This window comes from Lathyrus oleraceus, chromosome 7 (assembly GCF_024323335.1).
Source record: "Lathyrus oleraceus cultivar Zhongwan6 chromosome 7, CAAS_Psat_ZW6_1.0, whole genome shotgun sequence".
In the NCBI taxonomy this organism is placed as follows: Eukaryota; Viridiplantae; Streptophyta; class Magnoliopsida; order Fabales; family Fabaceae; genus Lathyrus; species Lathyrus oleraceus.
This window is the reverse complement of record NC_066585.1, coordinates 39,255,515-39,263,569: the sequence shown is the minus strand read 5'-3', so window position 1 is coordinate 39,263,569 and position 8,055 is coordinate 39,255,515. Positions and strand designations below refer to the sequence as shown.

General features: G+C 30.9%; 1 long non-coding RNA gene across 1 annotated transcript; it reads right to left on the bottom strand.

The window, feature by feature from the left end:
- Window positions 1-1,404: 1,404 nt before the first annotated feature.
- LOC127106378 (uncharacterized) lies at window positions 1,405-3,655 on the bottom strand. Its single transcript, XR_007795359.1, has 5 exons — window positions 3,554-3,655; window positions 2,903-3,071; window positions 2,261-2,313; window positions 2,088-2,180; window positions 1,405-1,719 (listed from the first exon to the last, which is right to left on the bottom strand). It is a non-coding gene; the product is annotated as an uncharacterized LOC127106378 (long non-coding RNA).
- Between the last annotated feature and the right edge of the window lie 4,400 nt (window positions 3,656-8,055).

The window sequence follows — 8,055 nt, the reverse complement described above, 5'->3', positions numbered from 1 at the left end:
GATATAGTTGTCAGCCTTCACACAAAAAAAAAAGCGTTAACAACTAAGAAACATGAGAATATCTATAAGAGAATATAAAAATAAATAAATGAACACCAAATATACAATTACCCTATAATAAGCTAAAATCTATAAAAATGTCAAGAATCCAACAAAAAACAATCTATAAATCTTGCTAACTACATAATGAAGAGACCAAACGTACCTAACAAGCATATATTTTAATATTATCACAATTCTATACAGAATCTCATCAAACCCAACAAAAGAAAAAATTATCCTATAATTCAGTAACTTTAATAAGCTATTTATCAAAACTGCAAGAATCAAACTAAATATATTCAATCAAATCTTGCAAACTACATAATTAAAAGACCAAACTTACCTGGCAAGCATATATTTTAATCTTATCACAATTCCATCAAAGACAAAAAAAATCCATAAAACAAACTTCAAATTCTTAACAAATTCAAGAATAATTACTGAAGATAAAAACTATGACTCACCTCAATTAATCAAGAAAATCACGGTTTATTGTTCATAGTAATTTAATGTTTAAGCTTAAGTTTATTTTAGATCTTGTCGCCTTAACATTATTTTTAGTAATTATTTCTAGAAATATATATATAATTGTATATTGTTTCTTTAATTTATCAAATTCTATTTAAATATTTTATTTGGATGAAGTTAGATTCATTATCATATTGTTGATTGTTTGATTCATTATCATTTTATCAATGTTGAATTCATCTGTACATCTAATCAATTGATTAACTTCTTTTGTTAGAGGCTTTAATACTTCTGCTCCCACATATTTTAAAACTATGACTTTGGAAAACCTTTTGAAAATAATTTTAATTAAGAAAAGTCTATTCAACCCCCATTTTAGATCATTCTACACCTATAAAGGTTGGTCTTTTGATCATGTGCTGGATCTTTAAAAGTTGTAAATATTGGTAAGGTTGATCTGAAGGGATAATATAATAGATCTCTCATATTTAAGGGAGAGAATTACACAAATTTGAAATAATACATATATGTACACATGATGTTGGTAGATAAAATACTATAGGTTGTTATTGAGTACCTTTCTTTTATCTCAAAAAGTATAGAGGAGTGTATTTAGATTAATAAATATTCAAAACCTTTGATTGATGATAAATCTTAGACAACCTCTTATGATATAGTTTTTAAAACGTCACCATGGTACTTTACTAAAAATTGGAGATGACCTTATGATGTAAAAAGTGCTACTAAAACATATCAATAAGTGATAATAAAAATAAGATATAATCTCAACACAAATATATTTAACCAAATTATTGGTGACAATCAATCCTTACATTTAATAACTTGTTCCTTAATTTTAAAAATTCAACATGATCTCAAAATGCGAACTTATAGTACATGTGAATTGTCTTTATATTTAACCTTAAGACAATAAAATAAAATAAAAACAGTGAAATACTTCTTCCTATAGTTGTATATATAATGTGTGTTTCTATCATACAAATGTTATCTTTTTTTTTTTGGTGTACATATCATCTATGTTCCTATCACACAAATGTTGTCTTCCTCTTGCTCTATATCAAACAAATGCTGTCTTCCTCTAGCTGTGTATATCATCTCTATTCATATCACATGTGAATTCATTTGCAATGTGATGGAAGACATGAATATCAACACTTGCAAATGCATCCATTACATTTTGAATATCAACTGCACATAAATCATAAATACATGTTGTGTATAAATTCATTAAGAAAAATGAAGTTAAAAACTATAAAACATGAATAATATATTAGAAATTTCAATCAAATATCTCTCCTTAAGAGGCATCTGTCACCAATATATGTAGCTTTGAATCCAAAAGAAAAATAAATAAATGGATGCATATATCAAAAGGGAAAGAATGGAAGTGAAGATTGTAGAAATATATTGTCACATAATGGATTCCTTATATGGTTTCAAATTGATAGAAACTTTTGAAGGCTGAAATAAAATACTATTTGATTTCAGAAAATATACTTTGTTTTCACTTATACTCATCAAAATCCAAGTTTCTAAAGTTTACGGTATTTTCTTACCTATAACCAGTTCTGCGATACACTGGAGATGGCCTCCTGGACTCCAATACGTAGGTGTTTCTCCCACGATATTTCTTCATTCCAGGCACACACCTGAAGTGCAACCAGATTTTAAGTATGTAAAACTAATAGAGAGAGACTAAATCCATTTATGCAGATTGTCTGATACAGACCTTGGTTTTCCAGCTGTGAAGATCATACTCGTTGAGTAACAATGCCTTGGGAACTATAATTTCCGATAAAAAGAAATTCATCATGCATTAGAAATGTGATAGTAAGACATCACTATTGTCAAGGTATCAAATACATGCACATGAATGTGGTTCTGTGCAAGCAGGAGGAGGAATATGGAAAGATAAAATTGAAAGAAAGCAGTAAAATGTAGAACAAGTATGATACAGTTAGACACTTAGCCAACCAGGTATGGTACTTATCTCTTCCTATTACTAATTTGTGGCTACAATCACTTTTCATTTTAATGATTTTTTAGTATTTATAGTCTCAGATTGGATAAAATATGGTATGGGAATATATTTATATATGGTGGACATCCTCACCTAATAAGTTGATTTTATCAGATTGAGTCAGACTCAACCCAAATTCAATGATGGTATTAAATCAGGTTTCCCAACCAAAATTCTAATACGACATCCTTAATGTTATCACAGTTCCTAACAAAATCACATGGTAGCCATTCATGTTAACACAACCAAAGAAACAACTAACAAACACTTCACCACAACAATTCATATAACATAAACTTTAAAATCTTAATAATATTGAGAACCAATGCCGAAGATAAAACTATGACTCACCATATTTAATCAAGGAAATCACGGTCGTTGAAAATAAAAATACAACTCTGACAAGAGACCAATCAGATTGCACCGTAAATTTTTTTGCCGAATGAATAAACTTCATCTTCAACTGTTAGGATGAAGTTGCATAATTTAAAACAAGATTAAGTCGATATTAGAATATCACCTATGAATGAAATTAAGAAAAATTTAGTAGAAGTCGGATCAGATCTAAATAAATAGTGCAAATAAATATCAGTATTTAAATCAAAACATGGTAGCCATTGAATATGGTTGAGTTGTTATATTTGAGAAAGGATAAGCAGTAGGTTGTAGAATTTAAAGCTAGGGTTGTCTATCTAAGATTTGGTAATGGGTTTATTCATTTAACTCAATTATTTTTTATCTTTTGCCCAATAACAAAAATATAAATACATATCAATATTTTAAAATAGTTTTATATTGAAGATAAAAAATCTTTAAAAATTGAATTTGTTTTATTACATTATATTGGATTTTAAAATTGTTAAGCCTTGAAACAGTGAAAAACATATGTGGAGAAAATGGGATAAGGTAATTTTATTTGTTTTTTCTTAAATTCAACAAAAATAAATAATAAGAGATGCGACCTAAAAAAATAAAGATCATAGTGATTGTTAAGTAATTTACCAATTGTTGAAAGGAAGTTTTGGGTAGGTGGAGAAAATGTAAAGTATTTCGAAGAGTATAGGAAAGTTTGAAAAAGGGAATGCTACTTGCATTATTGAGTGTTTTTATTTTTTCCTTGAAACAAATTCAAGTAAATCCCATCTATTTATACTAGTGGCATTCATTAATCAACGATTACTATTTTTTCACTCAAACTTAATCTAATGGCTATAAATCATTCTCTAGAATTTTCTCTAATATTTTACAAAAATCCTAATTTATCCTTACCTTCTAGAGAATCCCATGGATCTCTCTAGAATAGACTTCTAGAAGTTGGACCTATTATAAACAAATTTGAGTTTAAAATTCCTAAGGCCCAAACTAACAAACCCAAAATCTATTTAAATATTCAACACCCCCCCAAAATAAACTTGATTTTGATACTCCAAGTAAATATCTTAACTTGACAAAGTCTTTAAGATTAAGAGGCCGCCACGTACCCCTCCTTACACGTAGAAAGATGTAAGTATAGATTTGCAATTTAAGAGTGGGGGTGAATTAGATTCTCTTTATTTTTCTCGCTTTTAAAAGATGGTTCTTATGTTCATATTTTTCCATAAAATAATTCGATGAACATATGAAGTAAAATGAAGAATTTTAAATAGAGAAAAATAAATAACACAATAATGTATACTAGTTCCCCTTTCCAATCAATGGTTAGTCTAGTCCTCTCACACCCTGTGAGAAATTTTCCAATATGTTAGATCTTTGTACAATCCTTACACTAAGACCTATCCTACAATCTTCTAATACAACAAAGAAACGCATCATTTCCTTGATTTCACAAGAATCAAACATATGGTGGACTTTAAATTAAGTTAATTCAAAGGATCTTTTCATAAATCATCAACCACTACAATGATTCTCACATAAACCAAAAATCACACCACTCTCTATTTACAACACTTAGAAAGCACACCACTTTCTATTACAAATCAAGTTACAACACACTTGGTGATTAAATACAACCCTTGAACAAATATGAATAAGAAGTTGTTCTTAAATCAATTCCAATACAGAAAAATTGATCTTCTCTTCAATGCACAATTCAAATATAATAATCTTAAAATACTCAGAAAAGTTTTGCAATGATATGACAATTGATGCATAGGTATCGGGTATGTACTTGGCACAGACACCTCACCATTTTAGGAGTTATATTACTTGATTCTTCATAGGACCACGACATCCACAATATGTGTGCCAAATGCTCATTTTAGTTGAAAATAATCAACATTCCTTAAAACCTGTAATTACTATATCAGTCTATTAAAATCATCATTTTCTACTGAGCTTACACATAAGAGACTTTGAATATAAACATTCATCAGAAAGAATATTGGCCAAGAATAATGGGAAAGCAATAAATCCAAAATTACATGTTCATGTATAGAATCAAGATATGACTTTGCAAGTTGAGATACAGGATAATGAGTGAAATCCCATTATCATGGTCTTCATAAGCATCATAAAATTTAATTAAATTCTTATGTCCTTTCATATTTAAAAGTGTTCACCTTGTTTTTAAATGTTGGAAATTCATCAAAACTTATGGAGAATTCCACTACAATCTTGATGAACATGATTTAATCACATCAATCGGATTCCCTCTTGTTCTTCACTCTGCAGTCGAGTGAATCAATTGGCCTTGATTGCAAGATTGCGTTACACATCTTTATGGAAGAAGAAAGAAAATTTGAATTTGTAAAGAAAATAAAATTTAGGGTTTACGAGAAAAGTAAGAAGAAGATGAAATTTCTGCAGAGTTTCTCTCTGCTCTGAAACTTAGAATTTTTTATTCTTTACAACTGCAAGTAGGTGTTATATTAAAATTATAGGGGTTACTCCATGTTTATAGATTGGATTTACTTTCTCCCTAAGAAAATCCTAAATACCTAATTCTGTTAACACAGAAAAGTTAGGCCTAAGTAAAAATCTATGTCGAGGCTAACTCCTCGACGCTTCGACAACTAGATTTTTCAACGGCAACATGCTTCAACACCATGAATTTCATTCTTAACACACCACCTAATTCATTTTGTCTAAGCTATCTACATTCATCATAGACCTTGATTTCCTGAACACTTCGACCTGCATTCCTTTCTTCATGATATATGCAATCTAATTCTCAGTTCTGCAGTGTTCGAAGTTAAACTTCCCATTAGCTACATGGTCTCGAAGATAGTGGAACCTCATTTTGATGTGCATACTTCGTCCATGCGCTAATGGGTTCTTCGCCAGATTGATAGTAGACATGTTGTCGATCTTTATGGTTATCACTCCATGATTCTTCCCTTAATCTCTTCAACCAAATTAACCCTCCAAGTTGCATGACACACACAAAGAGAAACAACTATGTACTCAGCTTCACACGACAATAGTGCCACTACTAGTTCCTTTCTTGAATTCCAAGCAACTAGTACACCACCTAGCATAAACACATAGCCAACTGTGGATTTTCTATCCTCAACATCACTACACCAAATTGAGTCGGGGCATCCCATAAGCTTACATTCTTTTTCTTCATCAGCAGCAGAATAAAAAAATTCATAGACGAGAGTTCCTTTTAGATACTTTAGTATCCTCTTCGTCGCTGCTAGGTGTGATACCTTTCATTTCTACATGAATCTACTCACCATACCTACATTATATGCTAGATCAAGCCTTATGTGACAATGGTATCGAAGTGACTCAATGAGTCTTATGTACTGTGTTGGATCGACATTATCTTTATATGTGTCTTTCGATAGTTGCAATCTGGACTAAGCAGGAGTCGAAGATGGGTTGCAATCTTGCATCTCAAATATCTTGCGTATTTATCTTGCATATCTTCTTTGGTGTATCATCCAGCCTTTACTATTCATGTAGAATTCAATACCAAGGAAGTATGAGAGATTATCCAAATCAGACATTTCAAACTCCTCACTTAAGTCATGTTTGAAGTCTTTGATCTCCTTCTTTCAATTTCCTGTTATCAACAGGTAATCGACATAGAGACATAGTATAAGCAACTCACTATTTTTTTTCTTAAATATACTACATACTCAGTTGTGCACTTCATAAATTCCTTTTCCTTTAGCAATAAACTCATACTTTCATGTTAAACACGAATACTGAATAAAGAATCAGGACAAATAATAGTCTAAATAATTTCTTGATTGACAATTTTGTTAAAACGTTTCTTTCAAGTATAGCAAGATAGGTAATTTGATCAGCTTATAAACCATATGAACAGTAGAAATAATGTTCATTTAAATGTGGATTTGGGTCCAAGGGTTGTAAATTTTTTAGATTTAGATAGGTAAAGTATATGATGATGGCTTTGTAAATAAACTAAACTCTTCTTGAAGTTTGAAGTGTCATCTAAAATTGGTAAGTACAAGTCACGTCCTCTTGAATGTTTTAATTTTAACAAATTTTCTATATATTTTTTATACTTCGACTGAAGACTTGGATTATGTTTTTGCACTTCTTCAAGTTCCTTTGGTTGTAGGAACCTTTAATCGCGTTAGTGAAGTAATAGCTGATGCATGACAGTATATGATTGGACAACATTTTGCAGTTTAGATACCACGACAACAGAAGTCTCAGGGATACCAAGCCTAGTGACTGTCAGAAGAAACGATTCGTTTGTAAACTTCTGTATTATTAGAATGCAATTTTGGACTCTTATACATACAAAAAAAACTTTAGCTATTCTACTAATTATGATAAATAGTAAATACTCTTAATTTTCCCACTGTCTCTTAACCTTCCAAATCTCTCCATTAACTTATTATTAAAACCTACTAACTCTAACATTAAAGTTTATTCAACAAAACTCCTCTGTAAACTTAAATATTTCTTCTATTCATCATGCCTATCAATTTCTTCCCTCTGTCGAAGATTTCTTTTGATAGTGGTTTTATGAAAATGTCTGTTGCTTGGTCCTTACTTGCTACATGCTTCAATTCGACACTTCCTTCCTTCACGTGTTCTCGAATAAAGTGAAAACGAACGTCAATGTGTTTGCTCCTTTCATGGTTTACTGGATTCTTTGCTAACTCAATTGCTGACCTGTTGTCAACTTGTATTATTGTAGCATCTTTCTGTTCTAGTTCCATTTTACTCATCAATCTTCTGAGCCATATTGCATGACAAACGCACCAGGATGCTGCTACATATTCTGCTTCACATGTCGAAAGTGTTACTATTGGCTGCTTTTTAGAAAGCCAAGTGAATGCAGTATTTCCCATGAAAAACACATATCCAGAAGTGCTTTTTCGATCGTCTATGTCTCCGCACCAATCACTTTCAGAGTAACCAACCAGCTTGTATTTGTCTGAATTCGAGTAAAACATCCCAAGTGACACTGTTCCTTGGATGTACCTCAGAATTCGCTTCAATACTTTCCAATGTGTGTAAACTGGCTCCTCCATGAATCGACTTACAATGCCTACACTCAATGAGATATCTGGTCTTGT